The sequence below is a fragment of the Lonchura striata genome, chromosome 6 (assembly GCF_046129695.1).
Source record: "Lonchura striata isolate bLonStr1 chromosome 6, bLonStr1.mat, whole genome shotgun sequence".
NCBI classification, from domain to species: Eukaryota; Metazoa; Chordata; class Aves; order Passeriformes; family Estrildidae; genus Lonchura; species Lonchura striata.
The window spans coordinates 359,633-379,723 of record NC_134608.1 but is presented as its reverse complement, the minus strand read 5'-3'; the positions used below and the strand labels follow the sequence as shown (position 1 = coordinate 379,723).

Genomic DNA, 20,091 nt, shown 5'->3' with positions numbered 1-20,091 from the left:
ATTTAAGCTCTTAATGTTATTTTCAGAATAAACTCAGAAGGAGCTAATTTTATGTCATTCAAACCCCAAAAATGCAAATAAAACAAAGTTAAACAAAAAAAACACCAGAAAACAAAACAAAACAAAACAAAAACCCAAGAAAAGCCCCCACAGCAGAGATCTAAATAAAGGCGGATCTTGGGCTAATTTTAGCTGATCACAGCTTCCTGGCTCCCCTGGGAAGCCCAGCGGTTCAAGCAGCTTTGTCGCTGACGCTGCCAGGCCCGCTCCTCGTGGGAGTGGGAGCAGGGCTGGCAGCAGCAGTGCCCACGCAGCTCAGTGAGATCTCCCACCGCCAAAGGCTCCACGGCACGGGGGCTGCAGGGCTGGGGATGCTCCTCCGTGGAACAGGTGGGAGCACGGTCCCGCGGAGAAGCACCCTCGTGTCTGAGGGAACCTGTGCCCTTGTGAGCAGTGGTGCTCAGAGGGGCCCCACACTGCGACTGAAGCACCAGCTCCCTTTGGGACCGGCACAATTATACGTGTTCGGATCAGATTACTCAGACCCATTACCACCCCAGAGATGCATTAATGAAGCTCAGCTGAAATACAGTTTCACAGCTAGCCAGAACCAGAACTCTTGAATCGTCATTGATATTTAAAGACATTTAATATTAGAATTACAATTACTGCTCCTGTTGTCCGGTCCATCCATAACCCAAACCAAATCTGTGGTGCCATGCAAGCAGAGGCAACAAAATTATTAGTGAAAATATCAGCCCTAAACCCTGCTTTTCAGCAATCAATGTACTTTTTCCTGATATTTCTGGGGACTGCAATTATTCAGGGATACTCCAACTTTTGAGTTCACACTGGAAAAACAAAAGCTTGCTGCTGTGGTCTAGAGCGGAGTCTGCTGCTGTGGGCAGAGCTGGGAGCTGCTCCCATAACCAGTATAACCAGCATAACCAGCATAACCAGCACTATTCTTGCTGCCATGACTTGTGGCAGAAAGCAAAGTGCCATGGCAGTATTCAGGTACGTTCTGAGGACTCACTTTCATGACAGCACTGCAAATCAGGGTGGCCCTGCAGGTGACAAGGACCTGGAGGAGAATGGCAATGCCAAGCAGTGAAGGAAACTGCCTGCTGCAGCCCCCAGCCCCCACTGGTGTCACCCACCAGCCACCTCCCAAAGCAGCACTGCACTTCGAGGCCAGGGACTGTCACCTGTCCTCTGCAGGACTGAACGGGCTCAGCGGCTCAGGGCACCTGCAGCACAGCCAGTGGGCTCCCTCCCTGGACAACCTCGGATGGGGACACCGCGCTCATTTAAATCTGCTGACTGCAGGCTGCCAGTTCAGATTCATGGCTGTGCTTAAAGCCATGTGCCTGGATTCAGCCAAGTCCATTGCCAGAGCTACCCAAGACTAACACAAGCTTGAGCCCAAATCAGGAAGTTCATGAGTTTGGAAAAACCATTCCAAGATGAAACTACAAACAACAGCTGGGATGACGAGGTTACCAGAGTTACCTCCCAGCAGAGGTGGGTTTTTGGATGTTGAGAGAGTTTTGCATATTGTCTCTGCCAATACCCCCAGGTCAAATGCCCAGCATAAGGCCAGAGCTGGATGCAGCCATCAGTGACCATCAGGCTCAAAGGGCTGGATGCAGCCATCAGGCTCAAGGGGCCAGACCAGCCAGTGGCCAGTTGCCAGGACTGTCCCCATGACTTGGGCTCAGGGACAGTCCTGTCCTGTGTCTCTCTCAGTGACCTGGGCAGGGAGGGGAATGCACCCACATACATCTGCCAATGACACTGAGTTAGGAGGAGGGGCTGAGCCCTCAGAGCACGGGGTGCTTACGGAGAGGTCCTGGTGGATCAGAGTGCTGAGCACCCACCCTGCAGCCCTGACTGCAACGAAGACCAGTGAGGATTTGGCATCTGGATGCCTCAACTGATGGAAACAGCAAAGCCACACCTGGATCTACATGAGGAAGCTAGTGCCCCAGGCTGTGCAGGGATGGGGATAGCCCATCCTCCCCAGCCTGGGCATCATCCCTTGCTGCAGAGGTAGCACAAACATTTCACCTCCTTGCTGAAAAACACAGAGCATTTCCTCCCACAGTGCTCGGTACAGCAGCCTTGTGGCTGTGCTCCACCACTGAGACATTGCAGACAACAACTGCAGGACCTGGTGCCTTAGGAGCACAGCCATCACAAAAACAAACCTGCTGAAAGTCAGCCTGGACATGTGCCCCCTCCTCTCCCAGCATACATCATCCCCCACACAAATAATTTACAGAGATAGCAGTGCTGACATGGCTTAGAGCTCATTGCAGAAAACACCTTTTTGACTAATGAAAGCAGTGTGTGATTCTCATTGCTTGAAAGCTAACAAAACAGGAAGGAAACTGCATTCATACATAAAACAAATGCCAGCTTCCTGGGAAGGTGGGCACTGCTCATTTACTGCTTGGTGCCTGCAATAGGACAAGGGTAGTCAAGCTCTTCATGTGACATTTGTGATTCACCAAAAAAGCCTCTCACATATACTACTCTTTACATCCATTCTGTTGCTACATTTGATCATTTTGAGTTATTCATCTGTCTATAAAACCTAAGTTTGAGCTGCTGTGGGCTGCATGGCTTATGGTCCCACAGAGTGGGAACTGTGTCTGCAAAGAGCCAGGAACCTGTGAGCCCCAGCACACTGCGGGGGGCTGGGAGCCCCTCCACCCTTCCCTCCCGCTGGAGGAGACTGACTGGAGTCCCCAGACTGCTGGAGGAAGTCTTCTCTCCCCCCATTTCTCAGGTATGGAGCAGGCCTGACAGTGGCTGGGCAGGGCCAGGGCTCATGGAGGCAAGGACCCCTCCAGTGCTGCCACCCCAGCCCACCTTCCCCTGGCCACTCTCAGGTGGGATGTCCCCACACAGTGGGTGACACTCCCATGGTCCTTCCCCTGCCAGGTATTTCCCACAGGTCTTCTGGCCTTCATGCCACCTCCAGCCCAGCTCTGAACACACACCTCCATTCCAGCCCAGCTCTGGAACACAGACCTCCATTCCATTCCATTCCATTCCATTCCATTCCATTCCATTCCATTCCATTCCATTCCATTCCATTCCATTCCATTCCATTCCCATCCCAGCTCCCTCCCCAGGGATGCCAGGCACACCCTGGCCCCAGCCCTGGCAGCTGCAGAACGGCCATCCCTGCACAGAGCTGGCATGGGGACAGCCCCAAACATGGGCAGGGTGCAGGGACAGCTGGGGCACTCTCCAGCTCCAGCACACCTGGCTCTGTGACACCCACCAGGGGACTTCCATCGTTCCAGAGGAGCCACCCACTCCTGGGTGACAGCCCAACAGCCCCTGCTGAGTCCTGGGGCACACAGAGCCTCTGGCCAGCACTCCCTCGGGGCAGACTCCCACCACAGACCTCTGACAGCTGCTGGGAATGGCCAGAGTGAGAATGGCACGATCATTCCGAGCCCCTGCAGCAGTGCCAGGGCGAGCAGCAGGCACAGCCTGGCACCCAGTCAGCAGCAGGCCGTGGGAATAACTACCCACCTGCTCTAGCAGCAGACAGAGGTCAGCTGAAGTGCTAATGAATTCAAAATTCCTGCCTGGAATGGATCCAAGGAACCCAGGACTGAAATGCCACGTAATGTGATGGCTCCCTGTGCCCAGCATGCTGCATTTGCCTCCTCTTTTTTGGGATATGAAATGCAGCATCTCAGCATCTGCTAGTGTGCCCAGCACTCCAAAGGGTCATTTACATATTGTGGACCACACAACACATGGGAGCAGCAGAATCCATAAGACAGCCATTAATTAGAAAACAACTTCCACTACATCCAATTCCTGTTTGGATGGCCAGCATGCCAGGGATGCCCAGCGTGCACACCAGGAGCTGCTGGAGCCAGCTGCCAGCTCAGGGCCTGGCTCAGACATCATCTGTCACTGCTGAGGTCAGAACAGAGCTACTGACAGCCCTTCCCACCCAGCCAGAAGGATTGGTGGGAAGGAATCCACCCAGAGTCTTTGCAAATTGTTTCGTGATGGAGGAAAAAATAGTCCGGAAGCTGATGATGTTCATCTGCTGGGGATGGAGGAAGGGAAATCACAGCACCAGCCACCGCAGGCACCACGCAGCCATGCCAGAATGTGGAATTAAGAGGAGATTCTGGGATCTGCTGGGACCAGTGAAGGGGACAACAAGGAGCTCCCTTTTCACGAAGGTCAGTGGTTTGTAAAGGTTGGTGGGTTCTGCTAAATTGAAAACAAAGTACCTGAGAAAAAAAAAAAATTGAATCAAGGAAACTCAGCCCAGCCAGAAGTTTGCTTTGGCAGCTGTGCTAGCCACCCAGTGCTGAGCTGGCCAGGATCACCATCCAGGAACACCAGCCAGGACCACGAGGCTACATTTGACACTTGCTATGGGACTGGACAGGTGAATCCCCATGGGGAGCCGTGAGACTGGGAAATCCTGTACCTGGTCCTGGTTAAATGGCTTCAAACAGCATGAACCCTCAGACCTCTGGGAATCCCAGCAGCAGGAGCAAGGGCCCAAAGTGAAGGCCAGGGGCAGTGCTGCCAGCTCACACAGGGATAATGCCTCTCCTGACATAATGTATGTTCCTTCCTCAAACGCTCAGTTTCTGGATTTTTGTTGGGTTTCCCATCTTCTACACCACAGCTTCAGCACTTGCCCTTGCAATACACAGCTCAAAAACAGTTCAGAAATCAAGGAGAAAAATAGACTATCCTTTTTTTAAAGCACTTGATTTTAGAATTGCTCCACATTGTCTGCCAAGTGCTTGGAAAGGTAAAAAACCCACGGGGTTCCTGCAGCCATGCACGTGTCACAGCTGGAGTGTTTCCAGCAGAAGCAGGGACACGGGCACGTTCTAGGCATTGTCCCTTCACTTCTGCTGACACGGCACCCCATGTCCTGCATTTTCACAAGGATGCTGGAGCCTTGCCAGGAGGCACGGGACAGGTCGGGAGGGCTGCACCCAGGGCAGTGCCCAGCACCAGTCTGGCCCTGGCACCTCCAGCACCGCCTGCTGCTGGCTGGCGGCAGCTCCCCTGGGACAGCACAGCCAGGGCAGCAGGGACATGGCATTCCCAGGGATTTCATTCCTTTCCCTTCTCATTCTGCTCCCTGGCACAGCCCACACGGGTTCCAGCGAGTTGCTCTGGGCACCAGCGCTCCCAGCACCGCCTGCCATGCACTGACAGCAGCAGACAGGGTGGCACACGCTCCCAGCACTGCTCTGCACCCCTGCTGCTGGCACAGCCCCGGCCCCACGGGCAGAGGTGAGAGCCCCGCACACGGTGCGCCTGCGTGCCCCGGAGCCGAGGCCGAGCCGGGCACAGGGGTCACCCACACCACGCAGGCTTCGGGGCAGGCAGCTTCTCACGGCTTCCGTGCCACACACAAGGCCCAGAGTGAGCAGCGGATGAGTCAGGCAGCAGAGCAGAGCACGACTGCAGCTCGCTGAGGTATTAATAGCTGTGCCGTGAGAAAGTGCTGGTGGATGCCACGGGCCAGGCTGGGGCACTTCCTGCTGCTCCGTGCACGGGGAGAGGGCACTGAACCAGGCACTGACCCAGGCACTGACCCAGGCATTGAACCAGGCACTGAACCAGGGACCAAACCAAGCACTGAATCAGGCACAGAACCAGGCACCAAACCGGGCACAGAACCAGGCACTGACCCAGGCACTGACCCAGGCACTGAACCAGGCACCGAACCAGGCACCGAACCAGGCACCGAACCAGGCACTGACCCAGGCACCAAACCGGGCACAGAACCAGGCACTGACCCAGGCACTGACCCAGGCACTGACCCAGGCACTGAACCAGGCACCGAACCAGGCACTGACCCAGGCACTGAACCAGGCACTGACCCAGGCACCAAACCGGGCACAGAACCAGGCACTGACCCAGGCACTGAACCAGGCACTGAACCAAGCACTGAACCAGGCACTGAACCAAGCACTGAACCGGGCACAGAACCAGGCACTGACCCAGGCACTGACCCAGGCACTGAACCAGGCACCGAACCAGGCACCGAACCAGGCACCGAACCAGGCACTGACCCAGGCACCAAACCAAGCACTGACCCAGGCACTGACCCAGGCACCAAACCAGGCACAGAACCAGGCACTGACCCAGGCACTGACCCAGGCACTGACCCAGGCACTGACCCAGGCACCAAACCAGGCACAGAACCAGGCACTGACCCAGGCACTGACCCAGGCACAGAACCAGGCACTGACCCAGGCACCAAACCAGGCACCAAACCGGGCACAGAACCAGGCACTGACCCAGGCACAGAACCAGACACAGAACCAGGCACTGAACCAAGCACTGAACCAAGCACAAAACTTAGCGGCACCTGGGAAATATCCCCTGACAAAAGCACACGTGGACAGATCACCTCCCATTTCTGAGGACAGCTCTGCACTCCCATCTCGCCACTGCCACACCCAGCAAGCTGTTTAAGCTGTGTAAGGACCTGAAACTTTGCAGGCACAGCCAGGAACCCATCTGGGCTCTTTCCATTGAATCCTCCTGCTCCTTGGGGCAGAAGGTCTCAGCAGTGCCTCTCCCAGCCCAGCAGCAGTGAGCACCAGCTTCCCAAGGCACCTGTCCAAGCAGCACATACCGCTGGCACCATCTGTCACCACTCATGACTGTCCTTGTGCCCTGATGACCTCCAGCACCCAGGGCTGCTGCTCCACGTACCAGCCAGGCAGGCTCTGTGGACACCACAGATACAGACAGATGGACTCTGCACACTGTGCCTGCACACTGTCCCTGCACAGTGTCACTTGCACACTCTCACCTGCACATTATCCCTGCAGCCCTTCCTGCCCAAGCACCCCAACAGAAGCACTCCACATGCTGGCAAGCCTTACAAGGAAGAAATCTGGGATTCTCACCTTATTGTCAAATACCCACTGGTGCCTGGCAGGTGCCAGCTGCCAGGGCTGGCATGGAAGGCACCACCAGGAGGGTGGGAAGGGCAGCAGGTGCTCCAGGGTTCAGCACAGCCAGACCATGCCCTGGCCACATCCTGGCTGTGCCCTTACACCTTCCCAGAGCAGTGACCAGTGCTCGAGGCCTTGGCACCGTGAGGCTGAGTGGTCCTGAGCTTCACCCACTCCACCTCTCCAGCCTATTCCAGTCCCTCGGGTGCCATCCCTTCCCTCCAGCTGTTGACCACACCACACAGCTGTGTGTGGTTGGCAGAGGTGCTGAGGGGAGCAAGTGGGGCACAGGAGAAATGGCAAGCAGACAGGCCCCAGGACACACAGATGGATACAAACAGGTGGATCCACAACCTGCCCAACTCTCTATCCCTGCCACCACCCTACAGCAGTACAGGACACCCAGCACTGGCCATGCCTAACTTACTGCTGTGATAAATATGTAATAATGGAAAAATGAGGTAACTGATGCCTCATCCCCAGAAATGTTCAAGGCCAGACTGTGCAGGACTTGGAGCAACCTGGTCTAGTGGAAAGTGTCCTTGCCCATGCCAGAGGCATGGAACAAGATGGACTTTAAGGGCCCCTTCCCAACCAAACCATTCTGGGATTCTATGAGTCTATGAATAAAATTATTCTTAAGGTTTCCTTTGCCAACAAGTGCCACCATTTTTAAAGCACCAACACTCTCATTCCCCAGCGGGCACTGGAGAGGGATGAGGGTGAAGGGCAGCCAGGTACTGGCCAGGGCACTGTGGCCAAACCCAACATGCCCACCAAACACACAGATTACCTGGGGAAAATCAGAAGCAGAGGAACCAGCACTGTGAAGGGTGACACTGTTGGCACGACACAGCACAGAAAATGGGGGATTAACCATAAGCAGATTTCCAAGCCTGAACAGTCCGCAGGTCTTATCAAGCACTGTAAAAATAACTTATTTCTTCCATGGCCTTGCTTCTGTACAGCCCACCAAATTAAATGAAAAGTAAACTAACAATGATTTACTCCAGATGGACATTTATTATCTGCGTTATAATATCTTGGAATTGTCACAGCGTTAACCGAGGCCAATTCTTTTCTTAGTCACTGTACTCTTACATAAACATATAGTAAATTAAACAATCTAAAGCCAGGCATTTATTAGGGTTGTCTCTACACTTGCCTGAACATCACTTGAGTATGTGAGTCATAAAACAAGCTGGATTTTGAGTTCTAGAGTTTAATTTAATGTCAAGGAGTACTGGGTACAAACCGTAGATCACTCTCATGGAAGAACTTAGTACTATTTAGAACTATTAGAATTTAGAACTATTTAGTACTTAGGTCTGGTTTGTTAACTGGTAGATCAAACAGATGTGGCCAAATTAGCTACTGAGATGATCTAAGATGTGGCATGTCTGCAGCAGCCCTGACACTTCAAAGGCAAAGCCAGGGAATCTCAAGGAGATAAAACATTTCCATCACAATAACGGGTGACATGCGCCGGCAGGATACATGTAATAAAGGAAGGACAACAAGAGATGAAATGGAAATTTGTTTTGCAGAAGCCAAGAATAGAACATGATTTATATGCACTTATTTTAATTTATTTCAGGCTGAATGTAATTTATCTAAAGTCATCAAAAATTAATAGGCCATACAGAAAGTAGTAGTAATAAATCCAAACTTGGGGCACACAGCAAGCACATCTCTTTTCAATTGCTATTAGCACTTCACTATCTAATTAATCCACCGTGTTATCTCATCTGGAAAGCCAGGCATTCCAGCCTGGCAGGACAGGCCCTGGCTGTGTGGCCCCTGGCATACTGTGAAACATCAAGAAAACCGAGTCCAAAGCTGAGACCAGCCCAGAGAGGAAGCCCAGCAGAACACAAACTTTTGGGCACCCCAAAGCTGCTGCTGCTGCAGCCCCTCAGTGTCCCACAGCACGGTGCCACAGCCAGAGCACCCTGTGTCCCCAGCAGGGAACCCCCCAAGGGTGACCAGAGCACCCTGTGTCCCAGCAGGAGTGACCAGAGCACCCTGTGTCCCAGCAGGGAGCCCCCCAATGGTGACCAGAGCACCCTGTGTCCCAGCAGGGAGCTCCCAGGGGTGACATGGGGTGACACTGCCCCAGCAGGTGCATGTCCAGCTCACCTGGCAGTCCCTCCAGCCTCCAGAGCAAGTCAGGGCAGAGTCTGCCCACAGAGCCAGCCTGAACAGCTGCTCCACTCGGGCACGGAGCTCGCTGACCACACAGCTGCAGAGGAACCCGACAGACCTTAGTCCCTATTTAGATCCAAAGGAAATCAACAGGCATACCAAAAGGAGTATTTTCCTTTACCGAGAATGACAGTTTAAGTGAAATACTGGGACTCATATTTTTCAAAACTTCAGATACATCTGTCAGGGTTGGGCAATTTCGCCTAAAAGGGAAACTTTCAATGTGCCATAAGGGAGAAACTATTTTTGCAATCTTCCCTTTGGCTCAAAATCTGCTGCTGGGATTTTTCAGGAGGCAGCACTCCACACGCTCGAAAAAACTGACGGCTCTAAAATACATATTTATGGTTTCCTGATATAGGGAATAAGAACAGAAGAAAGTAATGATAAGCTGCAGGAAATGTTACAGAGCCTGGCAGCAGGACAGACAGCAAACTGGGATCAGTGGCAGAGTCAGGGGAGGACAGGAGTAAAGGAAGGTGGCAGCAAAGCCCAGGCACTGCCCCAGGGATCCTGGCCAAGGACAGGAGGCTCAGGCTCAGGGCTGCTCAGCTGCAGACACAGGGATGTGCTCAGGCACAGGTATGCTCCAGCACAGGGGTGCCTGGATGCAGGGACGTTTGGGCACGAGGTGCTGGGATGTAGGGGTGCTCAGGGGGGTCTGTGGGGACCCCAGGCACAGCCCCGTGCACCAGCCCTGGCTCTAAGGCTGCCACAGCCCCAGCCCTGGCTCTAAGGCTGCCACAGCCCCAGCCCTGGCTCTAAGGCTGCCCCAGCCCCAGCTCCGCTCAGGTGGGACCCTCACATTGCTGCCTGGGGTGAGGCACAACACAACTCACTGCAACTGTGCTGGCTCCACACTCAGGGAGTGACCCTCTCAGAAAGGGAAAAGCACACTAGGAGCACAAGATAACACAGGGCAGAAAGTCACCTGGGCGATCTCTGTTGCACAATCAGGAAATGACATATGAGCCTGTGCTGTCAGCTCACCTCAGCTCTCCCAGGAACTGCTGAGAGGCAACAGTCATCAGCCCAAAGGTTTAAAGATCTGCTCTGGAGATGGTCTGAGGCCTCCAGGTACAGGAAAACATGCAAGGAGAGCTGTTGTGCAGGATGGAGACAGGAGAACCCCAGAAGCCTGTGAAATGCACAGCCTGGCCCTGGAATGAGTCAAGATCAGGGACAGCCACCCGGCCTCTGGTGTCCCCACGCTCAGGGACAGGACTGCTCAGCACCCAGCCCTGCACCCTCACACAGTCACATCCCGGGTGTCCAGCTGGCACCTCCCAGCCTGGGGACACCAGAGGGGGCAGAGGCCATGGGACTGCCATGAAACAGTGCCCAGGATCAGCGTCTGTCACACAGCCTCTGATGGCAGCAGCCGAACCACTGCCAACCACCCAATGTGCCAGGACAAGCTGAGAGAGGCTGAGCATGGCCGTGCTGTCCCAGCAACACAGCCAACAGCAGCAAGAGGGACAGGAGATCTCACTGCCTCATTGTCCAGGTCTGCAGGAAGAGCCTGTGGTGGAAACAATGGAGAGGAGTGGAATGAGAGCAGAGCCAATGTGAGAGGGATCCAGCCCAGCAGGAGCGGATGGCACAATTCCCCCTAGACCAAATCATATTTAATTTTTCTATCAATTTTCATTAGCCTTTTACCATGCCTCTGGTTCATCTTCAGCATTTCAGGATTTGTTAAAAATAAACCATTACTGTCTCAGGGAGTTCCTCGGCCAATTATTTTAATACTCCTGGGTATCAGTTATCCAGTTCTGCCACTTTTAAACTGCCTTACTTAAACTGTCACTTTTTAACCTTTTTCTTAGCTCCTGTAGCAGTAGAAAACAGCAGCCATGAGTTTGCATTTCATTATTCCTTTGCAAATGGTGAACAGAAACAGTCACAGAAAACTTCTGTATCACCCCAATGTATTTCCCACTTTGCCTTGTGAGGTCCAGCCCTGTAACAGGCTTATGTTTGTATCTCATGCACCTGGTACCTGACCCAAGGATACTGAACATGCTAATTAGAAAACTTTCCACAATCTCAGAAGACAGATAAGAAAAAAATAAAAAATACCCCCAGTGTGTAGACACATTTTTGGGCAGTGGAGCAAAGAATTAAATCCCTAGGGCATAGGAAGAATTTCTTCATGGAGAGGGTTGTCAGTCACTGAAAAGGGGGCCCAGGGAGGTTGGGAGTGCCCATCCCTGGAAGTGTCCAAAGAATTCCTGGAAGTGGCACTGAGAGCTCTGGGCTGGGGACAGGGTGGGTATGGGGCACAGCTGGGACTCCAGGCTCCCAGAAAGCTCTCCCAGCCCCAGTGGCTGTGCAGGTCAGTGGCCTGGCAGGAATGTGGCAATGTGGCAATGTGGCAATGTGGCAATGTGGCAATGTGGCAGTGTGGCAGTGTGGGCTCTGAGAGGCTGGTGGAAGGGCAGCTGAGCAGACGCAGCCCCTGCAGCCCCTGCAGCCCTCAGCCCAGCACTGCTGGCTCCTGGCTCCTGGCAGGTGCTTCCTACCACAGCTTTAAACAAGTTGCCACCAGGCAACTAATGAGCCAGCGCCTCATAATTTGATCTGTTAATTAGCCACTTCTCCATCCCCTGTCACCTCACATTAATAAGCCCTGCTGTCAGGCCACTGGGGTAATGGCAGCACTGGTTGTTAGGATGGAAGTTCTGGTCAGAAAGCACAGCTCAGAGCTGAGTGGAGCTACTCCCATTAATGAACCACAGCTCCTGAACTTGCAGACCATGGAGTAGTGGAGGACAGCATCACTGACACCAGGACTGTTTGTGATCTCACCTACATCAGAACGACAGTTCTTGAGAAGTTTGTGAACATAATGACCAGAGATGGTGTGAACTGCTCGGGCAAGGGCTGACAGAGTGGCACTGTGTCCCTTCCTCTGCTTCCAAAAGACGCATCAAACATCTTGTAGGACAGAAAAAGTAATATAAGCAAGTAAAACAGGCTTCCCTTCAGCTGGACAGGACCAAAACCACCTTACACAGATTTCTGGAAAAAGAAAAGACAGACACTTCCAAAACTTCTAGCCCAGAGAAATGATTCTGAAAGGTAATTTTCCTCCTCTACATCTCAGAGCATGAAGCAGATACCATCAGATCTGCCACATGCAATCCCATCAGTTTGCAGGATTTATCTCCTTTGTCTGTGCCAGAAAATTTAATGGGTCTCTTGGTCCTAATGTTCTTCACTCAGCAAAGAGTCTGAGCGTTTCAGATAAGAGACATACTTAAGGGTTTGGCAAAGAAATTTAGGTTTTAATTGCTGCTTCAAAATTTGATCAACGGCGCTGCTATGGCAAGCCTTCCACAGAACTCCAGAAAAAGATGCCAAGAGACCGCCACCCACACCCCAAATCCAGCTGTACGGCTGAGGCTGATCCTGCCCCGAGGCCGCAGCACTGCCTCCCAAGGGCTGCACACCTGCAGCCATCCTGCTCACACCAGAGTCCAGCTGTAGGCCAGCTGTGCAGGAGAGCTCCCCAGCAGCTGCTGAGGAGCACGCCAGGCTCTGCCCATCACACTACATGCCTGCAACCCTGCTGTGGGAGCCTTCATCTTGCATTCCAGTCGTGGCCTGGAGAAGGCAGAGACCCTGAGGGATCCTGACCACCTTTTCCCACATCGACACACCCAAACCACCTCTCCATGGCTCACAGGAGCAGCACTGTGCTCTGAACCAACTCCAGAGGCAGCTCCTGAGTCCCATCAGGTGCAAGCAGCACTGGCTGGGACTGCACAGCACCCTGCAGTGTGCCCACATGCAACACCAGAATCCTTCACCCTTCAGCAAGAGGGAACTCAGCATCAGAACTCACCCCTGGGCACTGCCAGCTCCAACGCTGCCTCCTCGAGCCCTTCCAGCTCTGGAATTCAGCTTGGAATGGAGCTGGCAGGGTCAGCACCTGCACCCCCTGCCCGTGTACTTCCCTGCTGAGGAAGCATGGCAAGGCAGCAGCGGAAGCCCTGCTCTGGAGTTTCAGTGGCACAGAGCACAGTGCACAGGATCAGCACACAGGATCAGCACACAGCACACAGGATCAGCACACATGATCAGCACACAGCACACAGCTCCCGCACACAGGATCAGCACACAGCTCATGCACACAGGATCAGCACACAGGATCAGCACGCAGCACACAGGATCAGCACACAGCACACAGGATCAGCACACAGCTCCTGCACACAGGATCAGCACACAGCTCCTGCACACAGGATCAGCACACAGGATCAGCACACAGCTCCTGCACACAGGATCAGCACACAGCTCCTGCACACAGAATCAGCACACAGGATCAGCACACAGCACACAGGATCAGCACACAGCTCCTGCACACAGGATCAGCACACAGGATCAGCACACAGCACACAGGATCAGCACACAGCTCCTGCACACAGGATCAGCACACAGGATCAGCACACAGCTCCTGCACACAGGATCAGCACACAGCACACAGGATCAGCACACGGCACACAGGATCAGCACACAGGATCAGCACACAGCTCCTGCACACAGGATCAGCACACAGCACACAGGATCAGCACACAGCTCCTGCACACAGGATCAGCACACAGCACACAGGATCAGCACACAGCTCCTGCACACAGGATCAGCACACAGCACACAGGATCAGCACACAGCTCCTGCACACAGGATCAGCACACGGCACACAGGATAAGCACACAGGATCAGCACACAGCTCCTGCACACAGGATCAGCACACAGCACACAGGATCAGCACACAGGATCAGCACACAGCTCATGCACACAGGATCAGCACACGGCACACAGGATCAGCACACAGCATCCTGCACACAGGATCAGCACACAGCTCCTGCACACAGGATCAGCACACAGCTCCTGCACACAGGATCAGCACACAGCATCCTGCACACAGGATCAGCACACAGCACACAGGATCAGCACACAGCACACAGGATCAGCACACAGCTCCTGCACACAGGATCAGCACACGGCACACAGGATCAGCACACAGCATCCTGCACACAGGATCAGCACACAGCACACAGGATCAGCACACAGGATCAGCACACAGCTCCTGCACACAGGATCAGCACTCAGAAGTGCCACAGCTCTGGCACACAGCATCTCCTCACACCCAGCGCTCCCAGCCACGAGGAGATGGAGCCCACGTGGTGCCACACTTGGACATGCACAGACACACTTCAGCTCATGCTGAGCACAGCACAGCCGCTCTCCTGATCCCCTCCCTGTGTGAACAGCAGGATTTTCAAAGGCAAACAAAATCCAGGCGGATCCCAAGTGGCACCACAGCCGGACCCCCCAACTCAGCCCCCACACCTGCTCCCCTGCCTGGGGTGCCAGCGCTGTGCCAGCAGCCAGGCCAGGGACTGTCATCTGGATTTTGGGCATGTTTTACACTTATTTATTTCCCTTTTAATACATTTTGGCATAATTGTCTCTTATCTTAATTAATATCAGAAAAATTACAGTTTCCCTCTCACAAGAGGAGGCAGAGCAGCACTGTGCAGGGAAATGCTTGTAGAAACAAAACAAGGAAGCTCAAACTCTTACCTCGAGTAAATCAGCATGACTTTACTGCAGCTAATTGAGTTATCTTCAAATTATGCCCAGAAATCAAAGCAGAGAGAGAGAGAGACACTTTGCCCTCCACACAATGTCCTCTTTAAAAATACATCACTGCTCCTTATCGGGGTTAACTCACTTGTGGGGAGTTTTGAGTAGGTTAGAGACAGGACCTCTGAGCTGTTTTTGATGATGTGGCTTATTTTCTTATCTTCTACACAGGCAGGAAGGGTGAGCTCAGCTCACATCTTCACTCCATGGTTCAGATGGTCACAAGACCACCAGTTACAAGACCTTTTAAGGAATTATTGACCAATAAGGCACTGCCAACAGGATATTGTTAGTTTTCACCCAATCCTTAAATATTTTGTCTTATGGACCCATGCTACAATGTGAGCTTTCTTAGCCAATCATGTTATGACACACAAACCCACAGTGCTGCATCCTGAACTCCTTGTTTGCCTCTGGAACTGCTTTTATTTCTCTATCTTAAACTCTAAAACTCGAAACTTTCCTTTCCTTAGCTGAACGCATCTCTACTTTAAACTGCAAATCCACATTCTCACTGCTGGCACCTCATTTTGAGAGCCTTTCCCAAGGTCTCAGATCCAGCCCTGGGTTTAATTCTGAGCTTTGGCCAAAGCTCTGAGAGCTCCCTGCATTTTGGGTTCCAGCACTCATCCTCAGCTCAGGGCTCAGGAAGGTGTCTGTGCCCTGTCCCTGACACACCCACCCCTGACCCCAGCAGCTCTGGCAGGAAGGGACAGAGCAGGAGGCACAGGGGACAGGGGAGAGCCCCAAGCTTCCAAAGCAGAACAGGGTCCCAGGTGCCAGGAGCACAGGGGGCAAGACCCAAACACCTTTCCCAGGCACTCCCACAGGCACTCCTGCTGCTCAGACACTCCTTGGATTTACATGAGGAGAAAAGTGAGAGACACAGAGATGATGGCAGGGGACGCCACTGGCAGTTTTTAAACTTTTGTTTCACTCTGAACAGATCAAGACTCCATCTCCTTCTCCACAATTATTTCTGGAGAGCCCAAATGCCCAAGCTGACGGGGTCAGTGCCACCAGCAGTGCCCACAGCACTGGTGGCACAAGGAACCCACAGCTGTCCCCACGGGCTCGGGGTGCCTGGCTCACACCACACACTCCAGGGACCCCCAGAGCCCCCACCCTGGGCAGCCCACGCCAAAACTTGGCCTAAATGCAAGGAACGGTCATCAGATGGGAAACACTTAGAGAAGAGCACTTTGTATTCCAAAAAATGTAATTTTTTAGCAGAGAAGCTTGCCTGACAACTGCCTGGTTACGTCCTGACACAGAAGCAGCTGCTCCTCGGCTCAGCTTGGGCAGCACCCAGAGGCTTGAGCTAAAATGTGGATGCAGTGGTCCCGGGGAGGAGGACAGGGGACAGCAGAGGGACAGGGGTACAGCAGGTCCTGGTACAGTGTGAGGGGACATCGTAGCAGATCCCAGTGCCACACAGTAGCACAGCCATTTGCCAACATTTCAACAGCTGCGTTGTTGCTGATTGGCTTTTTAAAGTTTTCCACCATTTTTAAAATTCAAGTTTTCTTATATTAAAGAAAGCAACAGAAAAGCAAAAGCATCATGCCCTTCCTGCTGTACTGGAGATTCTTGAGATATACAAATTCTTTTGCATGCACTTAATTTCTGCTGCAAAGGTCTGATGCCAATTGAATCTCTTTTAATAAGAAAGCCTTTCACTAGAAAAAAAAATCTTACTTTAAGGAATCCATAATTTTTTTTTTAATTCTCAGCTTTGCTATCTAAGCTCTCCCTTGCCTCTCTCTTTTGCTGCCTGGTCCTCTTGTTCACTTTTCTAATTAAGAAGGAGGTGGGGGAGCTGGAGAAAACTGAATTACTTCAGTGTCCCAGCAAGGGGACAGAGCAGAGCAGAATGATGCCCTGGACAGCACTTCCAATCCTGCTCACAGCACTGACTCATTTTCAAGCCCTTTCATCAGCCAGCAGCTCCAGCACCGCTGATTCTGTGGGCACAGTGACCTGACACAGCTCCCATGAACAGGACTTGTGGATCTTCTGAAAGACCATGGAATCCCAGAATGGTTTGAGTTGGGAGGGACCTTGCAGACCATCCAGTTCCACCCCCTGACATGGCAGAGACACCTTCCCCTTGATCAGGCTGCTGGGGGCAGGAGTAAATTTGCCAACATCCTGGCATGAGCTGCCGCTCTCAGAATGGCTGTGACCAGAGGAAGCATCACCATCGAGCCCATGGCTGCCAAAACCCCCCAGGAGCAGCAAAAGCTGCTGGGAGGAACAAAGGACCAACAGGCTGTGTCAGAGAGAGCACAGCAGAGCTGCCAGGAGCAGTGCCCAGCAAACACGGACCCTCAGGAGACATGAAATCCGGCTCTGCACTGAGGGAGAGGAAGGAAGCCAACAGCCTCAGCTCCAGGGGACTGGGACCGTACCACGCACAAGAACAGCTCCTCTGCTGGCTCTGGCACTGAGCGGTGACATGGGGACAGTGGGTTCCTACCCAGCAGCTCTGTCCACAGCACAGGACAGGTAACACCACTGGAGAGGGATAGGGCAATGCCTCACCCACATCACTCAGGAAATGTTACTTGGCACTCTGCCACGTGCCATCAGTTAAACTCACACAGAAGGAAAGAAATGCCCAGATCTCCTAGAGCAGGGTCTCCTAGAGAAGGATCCCCTCCAGCAGGATCTCCTCACTCCCAAGCAGCCTCTCCTCCACATCAACTGAGACACAGCTGTGCTCACAGCATCCTCCCAGTGTAAGAGCCACTTTTACAATTTCCTTACCACACATGGGCACTCCACACATGTACCCACAAGGGCACAGCTGGAATTATACCAAGACAGACTTTTTGCAAAGCAAAGAGATCCTGTTTGGAAGCCTGGCGTCCCCATAACCAAGGCTGCGGAACAGCAACCCAGCCCACACCCAGAGCTGAGGCTCCAGCCATCAGCTCTGTGCCTTCCAAGTGTGACAACACCTGGGAACACACTGATAGAACGTGACAAACCCTCTGTGTGACAGAGGCATGGGCACCTCTGCAGCAGCAATGAGCTCCTGAGGCCCCTCCCTGGTTTTACAAATTGGAGAGCCACATATGACTAAGGGATAAGGGGTTTTAGCCTCAGTGTTTTAATAATGATCCTTACTGATGCACCACTTCATCAAGGTGGAATGCACCGCAATGCACACAATGGAAACAGAAGATCCCATACGCCATTTACAGACCTTACCAATTAGCAGATCTAACAAGGATGCCCCAATGGGAGGCCTGGATGAATGGCCTGATATTCCCCCATCCGTGGAATTCCACCTGGATGGGCCAAATCTCCAGTTTCCGGGATGTGTTCTCGAGGGGACCCTGGTTTCCCAAGGTAGAACAGGGTTTAATGATCTCCAGTTATGAGGCTTTAGGATTCTTGGTCTCCTGGCCTAACAGAATACCAGGACTATGCTAAGTTATCCCACTTAGGAATTACAAGGATGTGTGCTAAGAATACTGAGGATACATAAGAGTTATAGAAAAGGTATAGAAAAGAAAAGGCAAAAAGTCATCGTGGCATCAGTCCAACAAATTGGAGTTTCCTGCAGGACCCATTCCATGCCTGGCATGGGCAGGACAGGGACACAGGAGCACATTGCCCAACAGCACTGTGCCCTCCCAGCACTACAGCACTCCTTCTCCTGCCCACAGCCCCAGCCTCGCTGCTTTGCAGGCAGCCCAGCCCCACTGCAGGTGTGCTGCAGCCCAGGAATGCCTCCTCCTCCTGCTTGCTGGGAGCCTGCACCATCCATCAGCACACAGCCGGATCATGCTGAACCTGCCACCCAGCCCTGTCCTGCTACAGCCCCAGGAGCACAGGTCACCACAAACCCTGCAGAGAGGAAGCCAACAGCTGCAAGGATTTGCAGAGCTTTCAGTCAGCAGAGATGTGGGCAGGTTGCTGTTCCCACTGCTGTCTCCATGTGCTGGGAGTGGACACCCCTCTGCTGTCTCTTTCCCCTTCACTAACCAGTAACCAGTCCCCTCCAGCTCCAGCCCCCCCTGCTACCATGATCTCCTCCCTGCGCTGTTCTCCTGACTTCAGGAGCAGGGAGCACGGAGGGACTGCTGCTCCTGCGTGCCCAGAAGTGCTGTACCTGCAGTTAAATTCCTGGAGAAACGGTGTCTGTGCATCAACACAAACTGACACTCTGAAGGACCAAAATTGCATCCTAGAACCACCCGACTCAACTGTGCCAGTGCACAAAGCCCTGAGGGCTGGAATGCCATCACCAGGGAGCAGCAGCAGGGCACAGGTGAGCAGGCAGGCACTGCATGGACCAGGACAGGAACAGCAAGCACCAGGAGAACGGATCCCTGTCCGGGAGAGCGGGCAGGGAGCTGCCAGCCTGGCGCTGAGTGCGGAGATCCCGAGCTCTCGCTCCTGGCCACCAAGAAAAGCAATTCAAATCTTGTCATTCTGGAAGGACTCGAAGTAGCTGCTGAACTGCAGAGTCAGAAGCAGTCAGAGTCAGAAGCAGCACCTGAAGTTTCACAGCAGCACAGACAGGCAGCATCCAGCAGCAGCCCCAGGAGCACGAGGCTGCAGCAGCAGGCACTGTGCCTTACTGCCTGTGCCCCTCAGTGCCTGTGCCACGGCCCAGGAGGGCAGGAACGCTCTGCTGAGGGCTGGGGCTCCCACTGCCCCGCCGTGGGAGAGGGGGCCAGGACACCTCCCCTCTGCAGCATCCTCAGCCTCCCCGCCCCGCTGCCAAGATCAGCCTCCTGGCCCTCTACCTGGTACTCTTGTCAGGGAAGGAGCTCGCTGCCAGGCTGTCCCCTCTGCTCAGCTCAGAGCTCACTAGCTGCCAGCCCCCAGCAGTCCAGGCTTTCCACCTGACAAACAGGAATTGCCAGACAAGCAAAACCCCGTGAAGTGCAGCTGAGCAAGTAAATGCTACAAAATAAGAGCAATTTATTCCACAGTTTACAAGTCAGACTGTGGTCCTCAGAGATAATTCTGCTGTCAGGTGCTTATGTTCCTCCAGCAGTGCCAGGCTACACAAGCTGCTGTTGTGCCTCTATTAGCCCTCATATGTGCAGATCCTCCTTTTCCACATTATATTTGCATTCAACACTTAAAGTTTTGCTGGACCTGTGCTGCAAGCTAAGTGCAATTCTGTCACAAGATTGCACAGAAAACAAGAGCAGGCTTCTGACCAGTGTTTACCATTCAGGACATTGAAACATACTGATCTTTCTGGAAAGGTCTGGCAGTCTGGAAA

At 53.2% G+C, this 20,091-nt stretch overlaps 1 protein-coding gene across 4 annotated transcripts in view; it reads right to left on the bottom strand.

Annotated features, from left to right (window-relative positions):
• Positions 1 to 20,091, bottom strand: part of LRFN5 (leucine rich repeat and fibronectin type III domain containing 5) — a 40,435-nt gene that overhangs the window by 10,550 nt on the left and 9,794 nt on the right. The window lies entirely within an intron of this gene.